This window comes from Talpa occidentalis, unplaced genomic scaffold, assembly GCF_014898055.3.
Source record: "Talpa occidentalis isolate TD23 unplaced genomic scaffold, MPIMG_talOcc4v2.1 talOcc4.11, whole genome shotgun sequence".
Taxonomy (NCBI): Eukaryota; Metazoa; Chordata; class Mammalia; order Eulipotyphla; family Talpidae; genus Talpa; species Talpa occidentalis.
The window spans coordinates 31529882-31555288 of NW_023601104.1; the positions used below are offsets into that span (position 1 = coordinate 31529882).

General features: G+C 41.3%; 1 protein-coding gene across 1 annotated transcript in view; it reads left to right on the forward strand.

Moving 5' to 3' along the window:
* Positions 1-25407, forward strand: part of MAP2K1 (mitogen-activated protein kinase kinase 1) — a 77920-nt gene that overhangs the window by 1475 nt on the left and 51038 nt on the right. The gene's annotated exons all lie outside the window — the stretch shown is intronic.

Below are 25407 nucleotides of genomic sequence, written 5' to 3' on the forward strand. Positions count from 1 at the left end.
AATAAAGTAGACCTGGCCCTTCTGCCCTTTGCTGATCTCTATAACCTTCCTTCCTTTTTCTACATTGAATAGCCTGGGGACCGTTTGGCTTGGTGACTCTTGTCTGTCTCTGTAATGATGGAAAGACTGATGGTAGACTTGTGGTGTGAGCTCAGACCTCCTCCCATCAACCCTCTTCAATATTGTGGTGTCTGTTTTGCATGATATTGACTTGTACAGGTCACTGGATTGCTTTGTAAAACATTAGTTCAGTTTTATTGTATTTTGTCCACTTAAAACAAACTGAAAACCCCCCAGGGCAGGGGAGTAAGTCTTCAGTAACCGTCAATGTTTTCAGGACAAGTTTTGATCACAGGACGAATATTAGTGACCTGGTCATCCTGCTCCTGTTTAATTTAGAAGGTGCATAGTAGACGTGCTTATTTTTTTTTACTAATTGTGGCAGCACAGCTGTATTCTTGCAAAGGGGAGGAATTTCATTTAAAAAAAGAACAGGGAGGATGAGAAGAAACTATTCTGGAGTTAGTGGCAGAAGAATTTGGGTGGGACTGGGAGATTCTGAACAGTGGTTAAGAGGTTGGACTCTGGAATTAGTCTAAGATTGAAGCTTGGCTGTTACTCATGGCTTGTGTCTTGAAACAAGCATCTCAGTCTCTCTGTGGCTAGGTTTAGTTTTTTCATGTGTGAAAATGGGACTAATAATAGAATTAACAGGGTAGTTGTGAAGATTAAATGAGCTAATACATAGTAAGCCTCCCATAAATGTTAGCTTCTGGTACTTTTGTTACAGGGTAAGTGTTGATAAGACTGAAGGAAAGTGGAAGGTCATCTCCATTGATGGTGGTGAATGTGTGTGTGAAGGTGCCTTTGCTTCTGCATAAATGATTCTCCCTAGGTTAGTTTTTCATGCCATCTGCATCTACCTCCATGACTCACTGTGTTACAATAGGAGGCATCTTTGTGTAGGCTGCCTGAGACAAACAGGAACTGTTCCCCTACATTTCCTGGCACTAATGGGGAGAAAGCTGTACACATCTTCATCTTTCACCCTCAAGAGTGTTTCTCAAGCACCTGATGCTATTCTCCTGATTTTTGTGATTAGGACATAATTTGGGACATTATCATACAGAGTAAAAAAGAGAAAAAAAAATCCATTGAGCATAAATAACTCTTGGAACTGAATTGGTAAGGGTGCTTCTCTGTGGCTCCCTGGCACCTTGGTATTTTAATTCTAACATAGCCCTTGCCCTGCTCATTGAGTAGAGTCACACGGTACTTTACGCTTACGCAAGTTCTAGAGGGGGGAGGGGTCTTTGAAGATAAATGCAAAATATTTTTTTTCAAATTTTGTAAAAGCATGTGGCCATGTTGCATGGGTTCTAAGTGTGAGAATGATTATTAATTGGAAATAAGATAATATCATTCCCCTATTTAAAATATTTTCATGGTCCTGTTACAGTTAAAATAAGATCCAAATCCCTTATATCAGACTGTGAGATTCTGAGTGATCTACCCGCCATGGTCCCCCCAACCCCCATCTCTTTAACCTCACTTCCTGCTGTTCCTTTCTTCTGCCACACTGGTACTCTTTCACTTCCTCCATGGCATGCTCTGAACTCTCTCCAGGCCCTTACATATGCTGTTCCCTTAGCTGGCATGAATCATCCCTTCCTTTCCCAAGCTAGGAAGGAAGCAATCTTCACCTCTGCTTAAATGTCATTTCCTCGTTGATGCTCATAGATCACCCAATCTATGGTAGGCTCCTTTTTCTTTCACCTGATTTTTAAATGACAGTTATTCGCTGTCTGTAATTTTTCACTTGGGTGATCTTAATGTCTGTTTCTCCCGTATACCATAAACTAAAAATTCACTGTCCTGTAAGTAGTACCTGGCACATAAGTACACAAATGTTTGTTGAATGATTCAATGAAATTTCTAATATTTGCACATGTTTTTAGCCTTTTATATGCCTTTTCATTTTTTTCTTGTTTTTCCTTTTTTCCTTATTTCCTTCCCTGCTTTTTTCACAGGCAGTCACCTTGTAACTCCACCCATTTGTTTGGATATGTGTGTACTTTTGGGAAGTAGATAGTATTGTTTTGTGTATTGCTGAAGGTATTAAATACTGTTGTGTATTCAGCCTTAAAAAAAGGAGCTCCTGCCATTGGTAGCAACATGAACCTGGAGAACATTATGCTTAGTGAAATAAGCCAGATACAGATAGAAAAGCACTGCATGATCTCATACGTGGAAACTGAAAGAGCCCAATCCCCTCCCTGGTGGCACAGGGGTTAAAGACAGCGCTACCAAGCTATTGCCAGCCACTGCAGCACAAGTTCCATCCCCGGCTGGCCCGGGAGCAAACCCACATGGTACACAGACCTCTCCTGCCTGGCTCGCTGCTCCCCTCAGCAGTGTGTTTCAGTAGATCTACCTGTTCTGCTCCCCACTCTCTCTGGTGAATCCTCTCAAACCCCCCTCACCCCATACTTTTGGCTTATACCCCAGGTCTTGTATGCATAAATAAATAAATCTTAAAAAAAAAAGATTTTTTTTTAAAGCCCAATGCATAAAAGCAGTAAAAGGTGATTATCAGAGGTGGGGAGAGGGGGGAATAGGGAGATGTTGGTCAAAAAGTAGAGTTGCAGCTATATAGGATGAATAAGTCTAGACCTCTGAAGAACAGCGTGATGACTATAGTTAATAATACTACATTGTATACCGGAAACTTGCTAACAGTACATTTCAGATGTTCTTACTATACTCATATGAACGGTAACTCTGTGAGGAGATGGATATGTTAATTAGCTTAACTGTGATATAATCATTTCATCTATAGCAAAACATCATACAGTAGACCTTATAGATACTCAATTTTTATTAAAAAATACAATGGTGATATAAATCTGTATCTGTTAGGATAGTCTGGGTAACAGCTACCCATAGAGTCTCAGTTTAAAACACTTGCAGGTTAGTGAGAGGCTTTATTGACTGGAGTCTATCAGGTGCCCGTCCATGAAATATGCTTACGTCAGAAAGGAAAATTGTGAACCACATTCTGGCTTTTAAAGTTTAAGCCTAGAGGGCCTCCCTGGTGGCTCAAGGGGTTAAGCTCCGCACTATGAAGCAACCCACAGCCTCTGCAGCACAAGTTCGAACCCTGGCCTTCTAGGGAACAACCCACATGGCGAGGCAGACCCGCTACTGTCTCGCTGCTGCTCCTCTCAGCAGTGTTTTTCAGTCAGTCTGCCTGTTCCGTTCCCCACTCTGTCTCTGGTGCATCCTCTCACCTCCTGCATCTCTGGCCTGTACCCCAGCTCTGGTATGCATAAATAAATAAATCTTAAAAAAATTTATATAAAAAAAATTAAGTTTAGGCCTAGAAATGTCACATATCACTTTTGCTACCATTTCATTGGCATAAGCAATTCACATGGCCTTGCTGACTCTCAAAGAGGATTGACCTTCTGGGAAGGAGGAGAACCAGGAATATTTGAACAGAAGCAATGACCACCCCAAAATTTGATTTTGATGTCTTAATCTTCTTTTGTATTTTTTAAGTCAAGCACCATGCTGTGGAATTCTCTTCATGATGCTATGTGTGTGTCTAGTTCATTAGTTCTCTTGGTTACAGAGCAGTCATGTGCTTGTATCACATTTTACTTATTTATTCCTCTAGAATTAGACAACCTAGGTTGTTTCTGACCTCCTGCTGCCTTAAACAGCATGACCGTAACCAACTTTATGCTAGGCTCCTTTGGGACCCTTGTGAGAATTTACTGTGATATAGTCTGGAGTGGGACAGTCTTCTAGCACCTTACCTCTCTTTCTAAGAGAGGAGACACATGCTTTATCTCTTTGCTTTTTAAACACTTTTTCAGCTTTGTTTGAGAAAGCCTGCGCACCTAGTAAAAATTGCAGCAGCAAATACAGGGTACTTCCCAGGACCTTATTTTTTTTCCTTTGACCTTAGACAAGAGTGCAAAGAGGCCTTTGTACTGTCTGACCTTTAGTTTCCTTATCTGTAAAGTGGACATGATAATGTTTACCAGATCTTTACCTTAGTGGCCCTCAAGGCCTACCTGATGGGGTCTGTCTTTTTAACATGTACACTCCAGTAGTGCACATTTCTGTTGCAAAGCCTTTCCACTTTACCACTCCTTCTGTCTGAAGGTTCTTCTTTAAATACGCACATGACTCTCTTCCTCATTTCCTTCAAAGCTCTGCTCACATGTGTCCCCACCAGGGCCATCTGTGATCACTTTAATGTAGCACTCCCATCATATCCACTCCTCCATTTCACAATGTTTTTCTTCATAGTACTTACCATTAATGTTGCATTGTGTATAGGTATTTCTCTGTCCTTGCCCTCATCCCCCTTAAAATGTAAGATTCATGAGGGCTGTGCCATGACTTTCTTCCTTACCCTATGTGGAGAACAGTATTTGGCTCATAACAGGTACGCGGTAGATACTGTTAATTACGTTATTGACCAGTTCCTATCTTAAAAAAGTATTGTGATGATAATACATATGGGGCTTCCCTGGTGGCTCAGGGGTTAAAATCTCAGTGCCATCAAGCTATCGCCAGCCACTGCAGCATGAGTTCAATCCCTGGCCGGGTAACCCACATGGCACAGCAGACCTCACTTGTTTTGCCTGCTGCTCCTCTCAGCAGTGTATTTCTTTTTTTTTTTTTTAAGATTTATTTATGCATACAAGAACTGGGGTACAGGCCAGAGGTGTGGAAGGTGAGAGGAGTCACCGGAGAGAGAGTGGGGAACAGAACAGGCATATTGACTGAAATACACTGATGAGGGGAGCAGCAGTCGAGTCAGGAGAGGCCTTCAGCAGTGTATTTCAGTAGATCCGCCTGTTCTGCTCCACACTGTCTCTGGTGAATTCTCTCTCTCTCTCTCTCTCTCTCTCTCTCTCTCTCTCTCTCACACACACACACACACGCCCCACCTCTGGCCTACACCCACAGTTCTTCTATGCAAAAATAAATAAATAAATCTTAAAAAAAAAAGAAAATATATATGAAGGTGCTTTGAGGACTCTAAGGTGCTAAAGAAACAGGAGGGTGTGCATTGTTTGGCCTTGGTGGTATCCATAGATTTTGGATTTTGAATGGTTTCAATAGAACCCTGACACACTCAGAATTATTTAATTATTGAATTCAGAGCATAGTTCAAAACATCAGCAGCTTTAGAAAGGACACATCTGTTAGAAGGTAAAGGCCCTTAGGGAAGGGAATAGAAAGATTGAGACAAGTTGATTTTTTTTTTGGGGGGGGGGGCTGTCTCATGGCCTCTTCTGGGATATGAACTATGATAACTAGGAGCTTTTGAAGTAGTTTTACATTGATCTTGTCATTTTGAACCTGAATGCTTCTGCTGGGTCACTGCTGCATTAAGCAGTAATGATGCTCTTTTGAGAATGGCTTTAGGTGAAAATAAGTCATGTCCTTGAGAAGAACATCTCTACTGTTGTTGCTGCAGATATAGAAATGGTAGAGAAAATTGTAAAGATCACTTAATCCATACAAGGAGATGTGTGGGGTTCTTGTTTGAACAGAAACACAAAATTTCTTCTCTTGTGCATCTTTGACAGAAAAGAAGACTTCAGTGAAGGAGCTGTTGGGCCTGCTCACTCATCTAGTTTGATTTTCCTCTTCCAGTTCACCTGCAGTGGTTCACACTGACTCATCCTTTTACTGTCTTCCCTTCCCCCAGCATACTGCTTCTTACCTTTGATCTTGCCCACATGGTTTCCTTTGTCTGGAATGCCCTTCTTCACCTCTCCACATGGTCTTCTTCTGTTTTTGCATTTGCCAACATGCTTTAACCTCTAGGAGGGTAAGGGCCATTTCTGTTTTAATTCCCCTCCATCTCTCATAGGGAATGAATAAATGCTAAGACCTAACATAAAACTCATTTCCCATGGAACCTTTTCTGAGCCAGGTCCATGTTGTGCTAGGGGGTCAAAGCTTTGTTATGCCACTTCTTAATTGTTGGCCCTGGGCTTGTCATTTAACTTGGGTGAGCCTTAGTTTTCCTCATCAATAAAGTAAGGGTGGTAATATAACCAATCTGTGAAGAAAGTATGGCAGGTGAGTATCATCCAAAATGTATATGAAGCATTTTGTAATAACTAGAGTGCTCTCCAAATGGGAAGTGGCATTAATGATGCTAGTTCTGATTTCTTCCTTCTTAGAAAACTGACTCATTCTTTTTTTTTAAGATTTATTTATGCATACAAGAACTGGGGTACAGGCCAGAGGTGCAGGGGGTGAGAGGATTCACCAGAGACAGAGTAGGGAACAGAATAGGCAGATTTACTGAAATACACTGCTGAGGGGAGCAGCAGTTGAGTCAGGAGAGGTCTGCTGTGCCATATAGGTAGCTCCCTTGCCAGGGATCCAACTCATGCTGCAGTGGCTATGGGTAGCTTCATAGGTTGCATCTTAACCCCTTGCGCCACCAGGGAGGCCCTGACTCTTTTATTCTTAATACCAAATTGAAATTGGTGATAAATCATGTTAATTTAAACATCTTAATGCTGCATATTCTTTTATTTTTTAAAAAGATTTATTTATTTATGCATACAAGAACTGGGGTACAGGCCAGAGGTGTGGGAGGTGAGAGGAGTCAACAGAGACAGAGTGGGGAACAGAACAGGCAGACTGACTGAAATACACTGCTGAGGGGAGCAGTGGGCAAGACAGGAGAGGTCTGCTGCGCCATGTGAGTAGCTCCCTGGCCAGATAGCTTCACACTGCTGTGCTTAACCCCTTGTGCCACCAGGAAGGCCCTGCATGTCCTTTTAAAATCTATCCCAAACCTGCCTCTGATCAAGCCTTGAGTCCTAACTAACAATTTACAGCAAATATGGGGACAAGGAAACAAATTAAATGACTAGGAGGAAACAATCAGATAAATATAGGATGCAGATCATTCTCTAAGACAAATGGCCCAGTCTCTTTAAAAAGTCATGGGGGGAAAAGTGAAAAGTGTGGTTATTTTAGAATAAGAGATTAAGAAGATGTGCCAACCCAGTGTAATGCATACACCCTGATTGGGTAGTAAAAAAAAAAAAAAAAAGCAGCAGCAGCTATAAAATGCATTTTTGGTACAATTGTGGACATTTGAATAGAGACACTGATTTTTTAGAGGTAATAGTATAATATTTTTGTAAGAGATACTGTAGGTGATGCATGAAACTTTGAAATGGTTCAGGGAAAGAAAAACATACAAAATGGATAAAGCGAAAGGGGCAAATGCTCACAATTGTATATTTTAGTTGGTTAGTTTGTGAGTTTCACAGTTTTATTTTTTCCAGTTTTCTATATATTTGGGAAATTTCATATATTTAAAAAAATACCCAAAGTGTGAAATTTATCCCATGCCAGCTCACATTCTCCCTTTTATCTTTTTGGTCTGTTTTATGTAATAGATAACAAATTATATGTAATATCATTTTTATGATAACACTTTCTTATTCACTAAATCTCCCCCCGCCCCCTTTTGGATCCCTGAGTCTACAACACAGTAAATCTTTGGTAGATCGGACATAACCAAATAATGCTTGAACAAGCAAACCAACAAAAATCTCCTTGCTAGCTCCACTCATATAGAGCAATTGGTAATTATTTCCAGCGCATTCGCAGGAAGCACAGGTCAACCAATAGCGAATCTTCCTGATATATTGAGAAAACAAAGCAAGAGAACGCACAGGCTGGAAGAAAAAGAGGCAAGCCTGAGAAGAAAGCTTAGGGTCTCAATTTGTTTCTGTTGTTCTCTCCCAGACACTGCCACCTCTGAAAAATCATCCTGATCTCTAATTGCCACCACTTGATTGTTTTTCCTTCATGTCCTATGTCCTGTTTCTGCTGCTTGAAAATCCAGGAGAGCTAATGGGAGGCTCCTGTACCTGTTGGCTAAGTTCACTCCTCCCAAGATGAATAGCATTTTGTTTTAAAAAGAACAAGTGTTCTCTGAATCCCAGTGCTAGGGCTCGACTGCTAAAAATGTTGATCCTGCCTCAGATTTCTCCATTTTCTTGGTGTAGCTCCCAGGGGCATACTGCTTTGATGTCAGCAAGGGAGTCAGATTAAGAATTTAGAAGGGGAGTTGAAGAAAAAAGTAGACAAGGGTTGAGTGACCTCTTTTCCCTCCACCCTTCGAGTATTTGCCTGCTTAAACGCAACTTAAGTATCTATTGAACTTATAAACTACCTACAGGCATTTAATTTTCCAGTTTAACTTTTTCCTTAAATTTCCAGTTTATACATATTTATATTTGTGATCATTTGATGAGTCTTTACTTCCCCGCTCCCTACCTGCTTTTTATACACAGACATAATTCTCACACTTGCCCTTTTTTTGGCTGAAGAGGATTTTATAGGGTCTGGCTATGCAAATGATACTTTGTTGATTATTTAGGTGGTTCACTTGATACTCTTGTAAATGTTTTTGAACGAATTTGTCTTGTTCTGCTTTTAGATTAATTCATACACTGAATCAGAGGCAATGAACCATGTTACTGCTGTTGTTACATATTAACTAATTCATTCCAAAAGAAGAACCAATTTACAACATAAATTTCAACTGTTTCCTTAAGCCTAAGGAAATTTGTTTTTAAGTTTAGTGATTTTTGATAGTTGAATAGCTTAAGGGCTTCTATAAACTCGTTCTGCTTTACTTTAATTGTTAACTAGGCTGTATTTTGTAAATGGAATTCTTTTCTGTATTCATCAATTCAGTTTAAATTAGTACTTGTTGAATGCTTCCTGAATATAATTCTCTGTGCTGGACGCTGTAGGTAGGTAAGGTTATCTTTGCATCCTAGAATCTTAAAATCTCCTATGGGGAGAGGTTGCAGGGTACAAGAAAAAGGAAATACATGGCTTCAGAGTAAGAAAAATGTCCCCAGAGAAGAGGTACAAAGGAAGTACTGTCCGAGCTCATGCAGAGGAGGAAGAAGGCACATCCAGCAGGGCAGATTAGGAGAGACTTTAGGAGGGGATGACATTTGAGCTGGGTCTTGAAGGATGGCTAAGATTTCCATGGGGAGGAGGGGCCTGGCAGGAAGAGAGCTCAAGATGAGCAGCTTCACACAAGTGGGAAAACTTGGGATGTGGGGAGGACCCAGCACTTAACTGAATGTGCTGGGTGCATCTGTGCAGGTCATAGGAGATGAAGCTGGAGAGGTAGGTGGGGTGGTTTTGTGGTATCAGGCTGAACATTTTATAAAAACCACAGGCAAACTTTTCTTCCCTTCTGATCATGTTGAAGAAATAAGTCTAAATAGTTTTATGCACTTTTAATTTATTTTTGTTAATTCATGTGTTTTGTTAACCCATACACAAGTACTTGTCTTTTTGGTTTTTTGAAGCAATAGGTCAGAGTGCTTTGCATTTTGAAAGTTTTATAAATTATATAGTTACTACATCATCTTTTGAGATGTTTTTCTTTTATGTCATATTACTAAAATAGTTTTTATCTTCAAAAGCATGTTTTTGTAATGAGATACTCTTCTTCACAACTAGCCTTTTCCTCTCCTTGATATGGTTAATACTAATTCCAGATGAATTAATTTGTTGTTGTTGTAAGGTACAAGTTTTTCCCACTATCCAAAAGTGGACTTTCCTATTTGGTATGGTTTAGTAGATTATGTTTGGAGCATGGGAACAATATTATCATCAATTTATTTGAAAAATTTTTTTGAGTGTTCAGAGACCTATAAAATAACCTACCAAATCATACCAAATAGGAGAATCCTACTTTAGGATAGTAGGGGAAAATTTGAATGAGTCAAGTTAATTTTCCTCCACAATGATTTGTAGTATGTTTTTGGAGTTTGTTAAATATGAATTATTTACCTATCTATTGTATTTTCAGATTTAACTTTATTTGGTCTTTATATTTTAATCTGTAAATTTTCTTTTAAATTCACTCATATAGGTTTTTTGTTAAGCTATAGTTAAAATATAACTATTTCAAGTGTACAACATGATTCATTATTTGTATATTTTAGGAAATGATCACAATAAGCCCAGTTAACAATCATCACCACATAGTTATAATTTTTTCTCCTGTAATGAGGATTTTTAAGATCTACTTTTTTTAAAAGATATATTTATTTATATGAGAGCTGGGGTATAGGCCACAGGTGTGGGAGGGTGAGAGGATTCACCTAAGACAGAGCAGAGAGCAGAACAGGCAGACGGACTGAAAGCACTGCTGAGGGGAGCAGCGTGCAAGACAGGAGAGGTCTTGCCGTGCCATGTGGGTATCTCCCTGGCTGGCCAGGAATCGAACCCAGGCTGCAGAGGCTGCGGACAGCTTCACAGCGCTGCGCTCAACCCACAGCACCACCGTGGAGGCCCTAAGATCTATTTTGTAGTATGATAATTTTTTTTTTTTGATAGCTTTAAGGAAAACTTAAAAAATGTTTATGGTGTGCTTTCCATTTATTTAATGTCTCCTTTTCTTTCTCCTCTTATGGTATTATAGTTTCTTCTGAATAATTCTCTTGTGTCCGTGTTGGGGAGAAAGGAGTTATATCCTGAATTAATATTTCAGATACTTAACAGCTTTAAGCTAAAGTGATGAACATTTTTTTAATTTGTATTTTCCATCTTGACTATGGTTTGATTTATACACGTTAATATCCTGCAACTTGTTAAATTCACTTCAGTAATTTTTGCAGTGAATATATATGCATTTCTAGATTTACTGGTGTCATCTGCAAAATATAATTTAATTTGTTCCTCTCAATAGCTTTTTCATTTTATAGCCATCTCATCTTACATCGCTCTCAGTAACAGTTCTTGTGCCCCAGGGGAACACTATTAAGTATAACAAGGTTTCCCAAGGACCTTCAGGCCAGAAACTTTTCTGTTCTTTCCCAGGAGCCCTGAAAATAGGAAACATCTGCCCAGCTTTTAGAAGCAGAACCTTTTAGGACTGGTTGGAACCTTACAGATCTAACTCATCTTCATTTGCAAGATGAGGAAACCAGATCCAGAGAGGGAAAGGAACTTGCTTAGAGTTCTCACAGCCGTAATAGAAAGAGATGGTGGCATTTTTATTTCAACTCAGATTTTCTTATAATGCATTTATTACATTTTCACTTGGGACATTTACTATGAAATTTTTCCAAGTAAACCCAACACTGAATTTTGATAATTCTGCTCAACTATCATTAAAAAAAAAAAATCAAACCTCTTTTCAAGTAATACTCTGAAGTTCTGGAAAAAGAAGACTCTTTTCATATCACCACTCTCCTAGGTAGTTGAGGGAAAAAGGAAGAAGGAAATGGGGGGAGAGGGTATTTTAGTCCAGGATCCTTAGTAGGAGGGCCTATTTTTAAACTTCGTAATGTCAGTTTTAAATGCAGTGGTTTTCAAAATAACCACAGACAAAAGTCCCCTTGAAATGAATGCCTCTCTGGAATTGACCTATTTTGAGTTAAACTGTTACTAAGAAAGGTTCAGAATCTCCAAGCCTCTTAAGTACTTTTACTTTACAGACAAAGGGTAACAATTGAATTGAGTAAATGATCCACAAGGTTCCAGATTCTGGTTAAATCTTGAAATTTGGGGGTTGAAAGGAGAAGATATCACTAAATTAGCCATATTGTTATGTTACAGATTTGTCTGTTTCTAGGTTATGTTTCCTTCTTTATTGAGTATAACTTATCTATTCAGGTTAGCTTTGAAAAAGTACATCAGATTATTACATTTGAGAGTCCAAACTCAAAATTATTTGCCCTGTTTTATTTCATGTCATCCTTCAATAAACAATCCTTCAAGAATACCCTTCTCGGGGAGAGCTTAGAAGTTAGCAAGAATTCCAAGCTAAACTGTAACCTTTTATCTAATGACTTACTCAAATCCAGATTGAAATCTTATCAAAATATCAGCCTGTGTTTTACCTTCTCCCTTGCCCTCAGAGCTGTGGAAGAAGAGAGCAGCTTAGCAATCCAATAATTAGTAATAGAAAATCTGTGCCGCTTATCTTAGACGTTCATTTTTGTCCACTGATAAAACTTGGCCATTGGAACCATGGAAAGATTCCATTCATCAAAGGAAAGACCAGTGAAATATTTGAAATGCCTTTTAAAATATATTGATTTAGAGGTTTCAACACTTTTATTATTTTACTGGAACACTCCTAAAGCATGTCTCCTTTGCTTTATTTTAGTAACTAACTAATGCTGGGTTAGCCATAAATGTAACTTGCTGCATTTCTATTTCTGCATATCTTAAATCACCAATTACTAAGAAAAAAAAATGCCAAAAGCATTTCCAAATAACAGAAGAAGCCATAAAGTTTTTATTAGGGGAAGTCAAAGGGAGAGTTAGTGAGGAAAGTACCAGAAACTACCAACAGGTGTTTTGGTTACACTGAATGAAGTCTCAGCTTGATATTCAATCACTGGGAAGAGTTTGTGAATTCCTGAATCCTGGGGTGAGGAGCAGGGGACACAGGATAAGCGGAAATCAGCCATTCCAGAGGCACAGAGGGCTTGGATTACTGGAGGCTAGCCCGCAGCTGAGGACCTGGAACAATTCCTGAGCAAGTAGCTGCCCTAAAAGACAATGGCTGTATCTGTAGGGCCATAGCTGTTAATCATGCAGTAATAATTTAGGATGAATTCTAGATAGGAAAGGAATTATAGAATGAAGTTGAAGGACAAACCTTTTGTCCCTAAAGGGCATCATACTAGAAAAATAACTTCCACTTATTAATGACCTAACTGGTCTATTTATATCCATTATCTTGAGTTTACACTAAAATTGTACAAGAAAGACTATATTCTTTTTTTTTTTTTTTGAAGATTTATTTATTTATGCAAGCACTGGGTACAGTCAGGAGCGGGGGAGGGTGAGAGAATTCACCAAAGCCAGAGCGGGGAGCAGAACAGGCAGACTGATTAAGTACACTGCTGAGGGGAGCAGCAGGCGCGGCAGGAGAGGTGTGTGCGCCATGTGGGACCCTCGCTGGTGGGCGGGGATCGAACCGGCACTGCAGAGGCTGCGGGCAGCTTTGCAGCCCAGTGCTCAACTGCTGTGCCACTGGGGAGGCCCCAAGAAAAACCATATTCTTTTGAAAGTCTTCTATAGGATAGAAGTCTTCTTTTTTTTTTTTTTTTTTAATAGAGGCATTATTTATTTATTTATTTGTTTTGTTTTATACATGCACTGGGTACAGTCAGAAGTGTGGGAGGGTGAGAGAATTCACCAGAGCCAGAGCGGGGAGCAGAGCAGGCAGAAGGACCAAAGTACACTGCTGAGGGGAGCAGCGGGCGGCAGGAGAGGTCTGTGCTCCATGCGGGACCCTCCTCCGGTGGCTGGGGAGCAGCCGGGGATCGAACCGGCACTGCAGAGGCTGCGGGCAGCTTCGCAACCCAGCGCTCAACCGCTGAGCCACCGGGGAGGCCCAAACCATATTCTTTTGTACAAATAGGGAAAATGAAGTTCAGGGAAGTTAAGTAATTTTCACAGGGTAGCGCAAGTGAGTGGTTGTTCCAAGTGTAGAAGCCAGGTCTGTCCCTGTCCAACACCCATGCTCTCTCCACATGGCCCTCCAAAGATGGTGAAAATGTTAGAGGTCCTCTAAAAGCTGTACTCTTCAAAACTGTAGTCCTATATAACCATTCACATTTTAATTAAATAAGGTTTATTTCATTTAATTTTTAAAAAAATTCATGCAGTTTTTATATTGTTCATTCTCCTCTCATTTGTAATCCCCATAAAAATATCACCTCCGAGACACCTGTGAACCATCACTATAGTCTCTTGTGCTCTTCCCTTCTGTGATAAAGTTTAAAAATCAGTTCCTAAGTTGCAATAGCCAGGCTTTAGGAGCTCAGTGGCCACAAGTGGCTAGTAGCAGCTGTGTTGCACGCATAGAATATAATTCCATCACTGCAAAAATTCTGTTAGCATCTAGAGGCATTTTATTTTGCAAAGGAGAAAATGAAGGAAATAACTTGTTCAGTGTCATACATCTAATACATCCGCTGGTGGCCTGCTGGCTTTCCCTAGGTTCCACACACTTTAAAAAAAAAAAAAAAAAAAAAAGAGTAGAATGGAGAACAGAAGCTTGCCTGCGAACTAGTTTTTCTCTGAAGGTACAGCCCTATGTGTTCCCAAGTTCAAAGGGCATGTCCGGATTAGTTTCCTCCAGGGAAATGAAAGATGTCTGTTGCAAAGGAATTCCACGCTTAATGTATGAAATAGCACTTTGATTCCTCCTGGTTCTTTCTCTGCCTTCCTACCAAGCACTTTGTAATTGAACTTGCAGCTGCTAACCATTTGTCTTCCAAACAAGGCCAACTTCAAAACAGTTCAAGTGACCAAGTTATGTAGATTTTGAATGCAAGCAGCTGCCTGTTAAATTTGCTATTGATTTCAATGGCGTTTGTGTTAGGGGCAAATAGATTCCCATTATGACCAAAATTACAATAGATTTCCAATGTGCATGGTAGAATTTAGATGTGTTAACAGTACATACTTACCCAAATAAATAAATAACTCCCCAAATAGTACAAGACCTCATATATGTGTCAGGCACTGGGCTGAGAGATGTTCAAAAAGGACTTTTGCTGAAAATTGAAATGGATGCCAAGGTTATAGATGAATCAGATGCATTTTAAATTCTTGTCTGAATTTTACCGTTAGTATTTGCCATCCACATATCTACCTATTTAGACCTAAAATTCAGTAAAAGCTCTAGTTTGAATCATAACTTTGAAGTGAAGAATCATGTACAAATGTCCTTTTAGTCGATGCTATTAAAGACACTTAAATTATACCCTCTGGCGGCTAAATGACAGTCAAACGTGTATGTCTGTGCATTTGGGGGATGGGCACGTGGGAACAAAAAGGAGGCATTGTACTGGGGTAATATTTTTAGGAAGCCTAAATGTGAGGTTTAATTTCAGCACAACAGACTCATGGTTTAGAAAGTTGTCTTTCAGAAATGGAGAAATTAAAGTTTTGGGGTTTTTCTTGAAAAATATTACAGTCATGTGCAGGAGTCTGCTTAGAGAGATTAAAAACAGAGAAATTGGGATAATGGCAAGCTGTGCAAGGAAGTGAGTCTTCCCTGAAAGTGCTAACTCCGTTGGAGAGGACTCTAAAGATGATGGAGGCAGCTGGAAGGAAGCCTGATATCTGATCTTTCTAACTGCCTGAGATCCTGTGGTGGTTGGGAAGGAGCGAGGGGGCAGCCAACTCCCTGCATTGTTTTGTAGAATAGGCTCAGATTCCTAGAAATTGGGGAATAGATTTAGGGGATTTGGGAGTCTACAGGCCCAATTCAGGGTAACCTGAAGGGGCTGTACTGTTCACCTGTCATCATGGAGCTTATCTTGGTGCTGGCCCTGCTTGGAAGAGCCCAGCTTCCCCATCAGATGTTGCATGAATGTTTATGCCTCCACAGGAGTTTGGTTTGAATCAGAGGCTAAATTCTCTTCCAGAGGGGACTGAAAGTCTGTAGGCTTCAGAATTTTCAGACTGCAATGTTTTTGAATAACAGTGCTTTGTATTGAGGTGAAGTGTGCCATCTCAGCTCCTTCCCTGATACAGCTGTTAATTCATCACATGATCACTCTGCCTGTTCCTCTACAAAATGGGGTGTTGGTAGTGCCTCCCTACCTGTGTGGGTTTAGATTATGAGCTCTACATGATCGTTAGGTCACCACTGACCACACTTTCAAGCTATCAGTAGATATTAACTTGATTCAATTTTGTTGTTGCAAGGAATCTTAGAGGTCTTTGTTGCAATCCTGTCTTTTGACAAATAAAGAATACAGACTACAAAGGATTAAGAGACATCAGCCTTGTCAACTTATATTTTTCTAGCATGTTCTATCTTGAATTGTGTGTGTGGCTATTGAGTAAGCTTAGCCTGGAGTCTGTGGCATAGTGGAAAGACTTTAGAGCAAGCAGACTTGGGCTTGAATCCTGAATCTGAGTGACCTTATGCACCTTCTTTACTGTCTTTGACTTGGCTTCTACATCTGTAAAATGGACATCATAATACCTACCCAGCAGAAAGGATTCATAGACACTGTGTGTGTAAGCCGCTTTTTATGATTAATGATAAGGACCAGTCCTGGATTTCTAGCCCAGGGTGCCTTATTCTCTACCAGGTGAGAGGGAGAGAAAATTTTCACCTCCCAAAGAACTTCCAACAACAGGACTCTTCAGCTGTTCTTTATCCACACAGACTTAGAATAGAGACAACACCGGGCATACTTGCAATTTTTGGGGATGTGCAGGAAGCAAAAGAATTATCTTCAGTGGATCAAGAGGCTGCAAAAGGTGCTTGGGAAACAACTGCCACATAGTATATCCCAATATAGACTCCTTCCAGCTACTCTAGGACCACCATCTGCCTGACAAGCACCACCTAGGAAGCTCAGCTTTCTTCTCCAAGAGTTTAAAGAGGATTTCCTGGGGGGTGGGGTGTGTGTGTGTGTGTGTCTAGGAATAGGGAGGGGTAGTCACTGACATAAAGGGAAGGTAATACTCCTTTCCTGTGGCTAACACCAGATGTTGGGGGTCAGCTCTTGGTAGATCTTAGTTTCTATTTGTCCTTCATGGTTGATCAAAATGTCTTCCCCGGGGGCCCTGGCCTCTGCTCAGAAAACTGCGTTTTCTATTGGGGTTTCCCATTACCTTCAGTGCGTGTTGAAACTCTAATCTGTGGTTTCAACTATAAGAATTCAACTTGTAGGTCACCTTTCCTGTAAAATGGTTATAGACCAGTCCTCTACCCCTCTCCAGGGTGTGGTCATTTGCTCCACTTTTCAGAGCATTCTATATATACCCTGTCACACTTCAGTTATTTGGTAAATTTGTCTAGTTGAATTGGACTTGGGGCAGCCTGGGAGTGTGTGTTATTCATCATTATCCAGTGCATAGCACCTTCCCTGACATTTACTTTGTACCATTTTGTTGAATCACTAAACAAGCCTCAAGATAGTACTAAAGTCTGACTTTTTTTTGAGGATTTATTTTTATTTATTTATGCATACAAGTTCTGGGGTGTAGGCCAGAGGCGCTGGGGGTGAGAGGATTCACCAGAGACGGAGGGAGGAGCAGAATAGGTGGATTTACTGAAATACACTGCCGAGGGGAGCAGTGGGTGAGACAGGAGAGGCCTGCTGTGCCATGTGGGTTATCTCCCTGGCTGGGGATTGAACTCATGCCACAGTGACTGGCTATAGGTTGATAGCGTTAAGACTTTAACCCCTGCGCCACCAGGGAGCCCCCAAGTGTGACTTTATCGGTGTATTAGTGTTTGACTCTTTTCAGTGATATCTAGGCACAGGAGGGTCACAGTGGTGGTGGCAATCAAAGCTCTTGTTCTTGTTTATACATCCATTTATTTTGTCATTCAACTACATGAGCATATCTCTACTTGATAGGTGAGAATACTGACCATGGTCAGGGGTCTTGTGCATAGCACATAGGCAGCTAAGAGGCCCTTGTAGTTCACTCTTCCGCCTTGTCAGTCAGCAGTTCCCTTCCTTGCCCAGAGGGGAAACATTTGGGAAGCATATAACAGCTATGACATTCTATGGTGTTCCCTCAGCTCCATGCCTGGCACAGAGGAATGTTTATGGCCGGATGGATCTTAGAGCCTCTTTTGCATGCCGAGCTAAAAACTTATCCACGCAAATGCTGGGCTCCCTTGATGGATATGTGACATCCATGGCTGAATATACGGGGCACCTGGTGGCTTTTCACACTCTCCCCCCACGCCTCTCCAAGGACTGGGATAGGACAGATGGCCACAGGCACAGGATTCTCAGCTCTGCATCCTCTCTGCAAATCGCATTTGGGGAAAAGTTAAGTTTGTGCAATAACACAATTTCAGTAACATGGTTTTATACTGCTGGTAAGTTGTTTAACACTCTCTGGATAAATCACACTTCAGCAGAACTCATTTGGGAACAGAATTTAATTTCACTGTAGGTGGCTGTGATTCCTACCCACCAGCCCTCCCCCCTCTCCAACTCCCCTTAATAAATTTAGGCTGATAAGGTGAATGCAACACTAAGCTAGACTATTTCTGGACCCAGAGTAGCATTGTATTGTATTAATCATGCTTTTCACCACCAACACCTTTCGTTCCTTCTCCCCTGAGTATAACCACCTATCTGCCCTTAAATGCTAGTGATGGAAAAGTTCTTAATAGTTCAGCCTCCAGGATGGATGGATAATGAAGAAATTGAGGCCCAGAGAGCCTCGATTTCTTTGGTGTTACGTGGCTGAAGACCCATTGCAACATCCAGGGCTCTTGACTTCTCTCTCTGGGCCTCCAGTTTTCTGCCCTGCCCCACTGTCTGCCCTTCGATATGTCTTACAACCAGGGGAGAATTTGTTTACTTTAGAATGACTGAAGATGACCAGTTATTAATTGTTAAAGACCCCCAACGTGGATGGAATTAATTTCCTGTTAACCCTCAGGATCTCTCTTGACATCTTAGCTAAGAATCATAAAGTCTTAACAGATTTCTGTAGTCAGCTACAGCTTAGGGCTAACCCTGTGTGGGTTTGCTTGAGGGTTTAACTTTTAGGGGAGAAAAGGAAAGGATGATAAGTGTATGTGGAAGGAGAGGAAACCTTGTTAACTTTTTTTCCCTTTAACAATGTATCTTTTGACCCTAAAGATCAATTTTTGATGTTTCAAATATGGCAGCTAGATCTATGATCTAAGTGCAGGTTCCCCGGCTGCTGAAGATTATTAAAATGTCACAAAAGATCCATGTTTAGAGGTCTGATAACAATAAATAACACCTCTCATTTGCATAGATACTTGATTGTTCTATATTCTCCTACTAATGGACAGATGGAGTCTTGGATGCTCAGCAACTAGCATGTCATCGGCTGGTCTTTGGGTTTGCCCTGGTGGGTCAGTGTATACAGATATCTGACTAGCCAGAGGAGCCCAGTGATCTGAACAGGGGTGATGCAGATAGCAGGTAACCCAGTTGTAACACAATTGATGATACTAGTTCGCTGCACATGATTTCACATGTAGGTGGTGAGTTTATTGATTTCTTGACTTGAAAAAAAAAAAAAAACAACTTCGTCTTTCTTAACTACAAAGATCTCAAGTCTCCTTAATTAAGGGGGAAAGAAGAACTAATTATGCCTTGCTCCTCTTCTAATGCTATGATCAGCTCCCCCCACAGCGACAAACTCTGTTCTGGCTCTTAGTGGCTTTTGCTTTGTGGGGGAAGAGTGATCCCCAGAGGAAAAGTTGAGGTTGGAATCCTGACTGCATGCGCCCCTCAGCAGTTGGGCTCTCTGCTTGCCTTCTCTCACCCCTGGCTTCCTCCCTAGTTAATATGGGGGTGATAGTAATATCTAACTTGTAGGGAGTTGTTTTGAGAGTTAAATGTAAGATCTTTAGAATGACACCTAAATTATAGTTAAGCATTTAATAAAATTTTACCCCTGACTATTTATATTTCATTTGGGGTTTCTCCTTTTAGTTGATTGCCAGTATTTGGGAACTTACCTGTCCTTTAAGGTTTAAGTTCATTTTTATCTCCACCGCAAAACTTTGCCTGATTGTCCCTTAGAAAAGCTGTGCTGGGACTATACATGAATGCTTCGGGAGAGAAACACTTTGGGAGGGTATATGTGTGGTGATCTTTGTACATATCTGCTGTGTTCTCAGTATGTGAGCATCTAGAGATAAGATTTCAGTCTCCATTCTATCTCTAACCCCGGCCTGGTGTGTACTGGATGGTCCATTGATGTGGAATGGTCCATTTATGTGGATAAATGGTGTGTTAGCTTAGAGATTTCATGTGGGACAGATATGTTCCTTTGGCTTTTCATTGATAACAAATATAACATTATGGGCATTAAGTTTCTTGATAATTATTTTTGAATCATTTCCTTTTTTTGGTTCTTTTTGACTGATGAAGCAGAGGTGGGCTAGTTGGAGACCCCATATGGGACCAAGAAATGTGGCTTCTGCCTGACTGTTGTAGGTAAAGAACTTAATTTGGTGCCTGACAGAAAGGAAGTTGGTCGTGTTATCCGGCCCAGTAGAGTCAGTAGTGACAGAACTGTACACTGTGGTGGGTGAGTATGTCGTATGTATGCTAGTGTTCTGGGGCCCCAAGGAGTCAGAGGTCCTCTCAGAATAGCCAAACAGCTCCTAGGAAGTAGCTTCCGTGGCAGGATGTGGCAAACCAGTGGGTAAGTGAGAGCTGTTCTCCTTTGGAAGAAAAGGAAGTGGGAGGGGAGAAGTGAAGAGGAAGAGCTTAGTGGACAAATCTTTTCATCTACTGCTGTCACAACATGCTTTTTTGAATGCTGACCCTGCAGAACTGACCCTGCAGAACTTTGACCCAAAGCTACCAAAGTCCAAAGATGCTTAATATCATTTGATTTGCAGTTGCCTTGTTTTTCTTCACAGCTTATAACTCAAGTTTAATATTCAATGGCGATGGTCTTAGTAGAGCCTGTTTTCTTTTTTTTTTTTTAAAGATTTATTTATTTATTTATTTATTTATTTATACATACAAGCACTGGGTACAGTCAGAAGCGTGGGAGGGTGAGAGAATTCACCAGAGCGGGGAGCAGAGCAGGCAGAAGGACCGAAGTACACTGCTGAGGGGAGCAGCGGGCGGCAGGAGAGGTCTGCGCGCCATGCGGGACCCTCCTCTGGTGGCCGGGGAGCAGCCGGGGATCGAACCTGGGCTGCAGAGGCTGCGGGCAGCTTCGCAACCCAGCACTCAACCGCTGTGCCACCAGGGAGGCCCTAGAGCCTGTTTTCTAATCATGATCATTTGTGAGTTCTTTAATGCTCCTTGAGCATTCACAGTGAATGTGCGGTATCATCCATAATCATATTCTTATCTAAGCAACAAGTTAGAAGGAAGGTATATGTTTTTAGAGAAGCATCTCTTCAATGTATATATCTGTTTATCCTTTCCAGGACAGATTCTCACCCATTCTCTGTCAGGTGCTCATAACAGTCCCTTGTGATAGAAGATAAGAGTATGCTTCCATTCAATGCAGAGATCTTGTTCAAGGTTAAATGACAGTTATCAGAAGAGTTGATGGAGGGCCCCAGGCATCCTGACTTCAAGTTCAGGGTTGGTACCTCTTGTTAAGAGTACGGTCTATATGTTGGAGGCAAATTATTAACAGAGGATCCAATTTTGCAAATCAAAATAACCTGTAAGAATTCAGTAGTGCATATATGAAATGAAATAGGTGAACTGAATTTGGAGACCTTCAGCATTACTGGAAAAGCAGCCACCACTTATAAACGTAACATGGGTAGCAATAATATAAATCAGTGTTGGGCTTAGGAATCAGTTGCAGGACCATGGTTTGACATGTGAGAAATACCTCTGTCCTGGCTATGAGCTGGTATATGAAATGTACTGGAATGGTCTATACTGTCAAAGGCTTGGACCAGATAATGAAAGGTTGATTACTAAAAGGTCTCCAGTGGACTTCCGACAACTGGAAAGCTGAACTCAATGGTTTTTGGACTTCAGATTTCTAAACTCTTTGACTCAAAAACCCTGAGTGGTATGGCTTTTGACTTCATTTCTGTAAAGGCTCCAAAGTAGAATTTTTACTGGGGCCTCCCTGGTGGCGCAGCAGTTGAGTGCTGGGTTGCGGAGCTGCCCGCAGCCTCTGCAGCGCGGGTTCGATCCCCAGCCGGTTTGATCCCCATCCGTCGGGCGAGGGTCCCACATGGCCCGCAGACCTCTCCTGCCGCCCGCTACTCCCCTCAGCAGTGTACTTCGTCTGTCTGCCTGTTCTGCTCTCCGCTGTGGCTCTGGTGAATTCTTTCACCCTCCCGACTTCTGACTGTACCCATTGCTTGTATAAATAAATAAATAAATCTTTAAAAACAAAACAAAACAAAGTAGAATTTTTACATTTATTCAAACATTTGCTTTGCATTAGCATATGATAGCTCATTTGACCCCCCAAATTGCATACTTAAATTTCATCCTGATAAAATTGTGGTATCTTGCATGTATTTTAGACTCTTAAATGCTTAAAATTAGTATTCTTATGGCAATCTTTTAGAAACTAAGATGTCAGGCTGCTCTTTGTTATCCCCTACACATCCGAGACATTCTAGGTTGGTGTACTTGGACCATCTTTTTTTAGCTTAGGTTTTTATTAAGATATAATTGACATTGTGTAAGCTTAATTTGATACATTTGTATATTGTAATATGATTACCACTATAGGGTTAGCTAACACCTCTGTCACATCACATAATTATCATTTCTTTTTTGTGGTCAGGACCTTTAAGATCTAAGTTTCTTAGCAACTTTGAAGTATTATTGATACTATGCTCACTACACCGTGTGTTAGATTTCTAGAACTTATTCATCTTCACACTGCAACTTTGACCAACATCACCCTAGTTCCCAACCCCTAGCCCCTGGTATCCACCATCCTACTTTCTGTTTCTACAAGTTTGGCTTTTTTAGACTCCACGTATCAGTGATCACATACAATATTTTCTTTTTCTCTCTGACTTAGCATAACACCCTTGATTTCTATACATGTTGTTTCAAATGGGCAGATTTACTGCTTTCTCATGGTTGACTAGTATCCCAGTGTGTGTGTGTGTGTGTGTGTGTGTGTGTACACATTTTGATCCACACATTCATGGTGGACTCTTAGTTTGTTTCCACATCCTGGCTGTTATGAACATGCCTCAGTGAACATGGGGTGCAGATAACTCTGAGATCATGTTTTCATTTTCTCTGCTATATATCCAGAAGTGGGGTTCAGGATCAAATGGTAACTCTATTTTTAATTTTTGGAGGAACCTCTTCCATATTTCCATAGTGGCAGAATCAATTTACAGGATGGCTAGGACTACCTTGATCAGGGGAATAAGCTTAACTGTTCTTTGTACTTTGATACTGCTCTTTCCTAGTGGAGTGGGAGCAAGGATTAAAATCAGAACTTGAGGGTGATACTTAGGGCAATCAATCTACTCTAGCCAGAATGAAAAATTTATTGATGTTCACCTTTTTCTCACCTGCCCGTGTCTACTCATATTAATACTAAAAGATTATAAACTTAAGGAAAGGGACCTAATAAGCATGAAAATCAGTTTCTCACTGCAAATTCACATCCATTTCTGTAGTGGAGGTGTTTTCTCTGTGCACCACATGCTGGGTCAGACCAAGCTGGGGTGGGCAGAGGGCTACTTCCAGCTAAATTGAAGATAAAATTGTGCAATTGTTATAGGACAGGGAGAGGGACAGCCCAAACCCCGCAAACCTGCCTATTCTAAATGGGTTCTGCCATCCGCCGCATCAACACAAAACACATGAGACTAATGGGAAGGATCTTTAATAAAACTAGGAAACAATACAGGAAAGGCAAAGAGTCTAGTTTCTAAATGAAGCACCCAAAGTTACCCATCCCCTCGTGGGTAAAAGTCCATCCATATGGGATCGGCCCAGAACAAGGCCCCAAAGCCTGCCACAAGTCTAAAGCATCTTCCAGTGGGGACCCACAGAAAAGGGTCACAAACAACCAGACAAGCCCGGAAGGAAAAGAGCAAAATCAACATCAAGATAAAAGCTGCCATTGTCACCTCCCCATGGGTCTCACCCACATCTGTGTCACCCAGTCCACGACCAAAAGACAAGCGCAGTTTCTTTACGTGTCTCTAGGCTCCATGCGCCTCCTCCAGGTCTCCTGGCTCCATCCTGCTTCCTTCCTCAGTCTCTTCTGCAGCTTCTCTTCTTCCTGCTCAGCTCCACCCTCCCTTGGGTGGGGCAGGGAACCTCCCCCTTTCCTGGGGACCACCCTGTTACACAATTGCAAGGCAGTAGGGCAATGCTGTGATCCCTTATGTGGTAGAGCAGAGGCAGTGGGAAGCCGAGAGGTAAGTTCCTGTCCCTGCTTTGAGGAATCATGGACTGTATCCCCAAAGCAGTGATCTTGACTGTATCCCCAAAGCTGTGATCTTGGCAGTTCTTTAGGTATCCTCTTTCATCCTTCACCCTTGCCCTTTGGATTTCCTCTGCATTCATGGTTCCAGTGGCCATCTTAGACTTCTGAACCTGTACCTCAAGCTTCTGTTAAAAGCTTGAGGCCTTCTGGCCTATTGGGTCAACTACATAGTGAGTAGTTCCACTGGTAGAGCTTGCAAGTCACCTCCAACACTGCTTGTCCAAATATAGATTCATAATCCTTTGTCTCCTGTGCCGACTTCTGACACTGACTACCTGGAAGTAGGCCAGGCCTCAGTCAGACACCAGCTGCAAGCTTGGGAGTTCCCAGGCCACTCTCACTTCTGACAAACTGGCTACAAATTTGGAGGTTCCCACCAATTTAGTTCCCTTAGGCTCAATAATTTGCTAGAACAACAGACAGGAAAGCATTATATTTACCATCTTATTTTAGCAAAAAGAACACAAATCAGGACCAGCCAAAAGAATATATAATCAGGATCAGCCAAAAGAATATGTAGGACAAGGTCTGGATGATCCCAAGCACAAAGCTTCTGGAGTCCCCTCCTTGTAGAGTCAGGACATGTTACCTTTTCAGCACATTGCCATGTAACAACAGGCAGAGTATTGTTAACCAGAGAAATACATCAAGCTTTAGTGTCCATTTGTGGTTTTTTTTCCCAGGGGGTGGGGGTGGTTCATTATATAGGCACAATTTATTGCATTATTAGGCACATTTTTTTAATTTAATTTCCAGCCCTCTTTAGTCCCCACAGTTTGAGCTGATGGCATATGGCTGACAACCCCAACTCTCTAATCACATGGTTGGTCTTTCTGGTGTGGCCAACTCCTATCCTGTGTCATCTTAGCACAAACTACCTAGGGGCCCAGCAGGGATCATCCAGAAACCTGGAGTCACACTTAACTCCTTCCTCTCTTACCCCCTACCCCCGCTCATGTCTAAATGATCAGTCAGTTTTGCCAACTCTAACTTCAGTTTCCCCCATCTGTCCTCTCTAGTCGCCCGGCTAATGTAGTGTTCAAGCGCTCAACTCCTATTGCTCGCCTGTTGCCTTCAGGTTGATCTCCGTGCCTGTCTCCTCCACTCCAAGCTCCATGTTGTTGCCATACTCTTAGTCCCAACATTTAAAACTGAGCATGTCACTTTCTTACTTTGAAATTTGCTGTGCATTGTTGCAGTACAATGTGTGTGTATATTATAGTTCCATTTTTATAAAATGAAGAAACATACTGTATATGTTTGCTGGGGATATTCTTAGAAGCAATCCAGAAGACTGTATAGTCAACACTGTTCAAATAGTAGTTATCCGAGGGAGGCAGGGAGGAACACAGAGTTTAACTTTATACATTTCTGGACTGGTTGGATTTTTTTGTGTGTGTGATGAACACA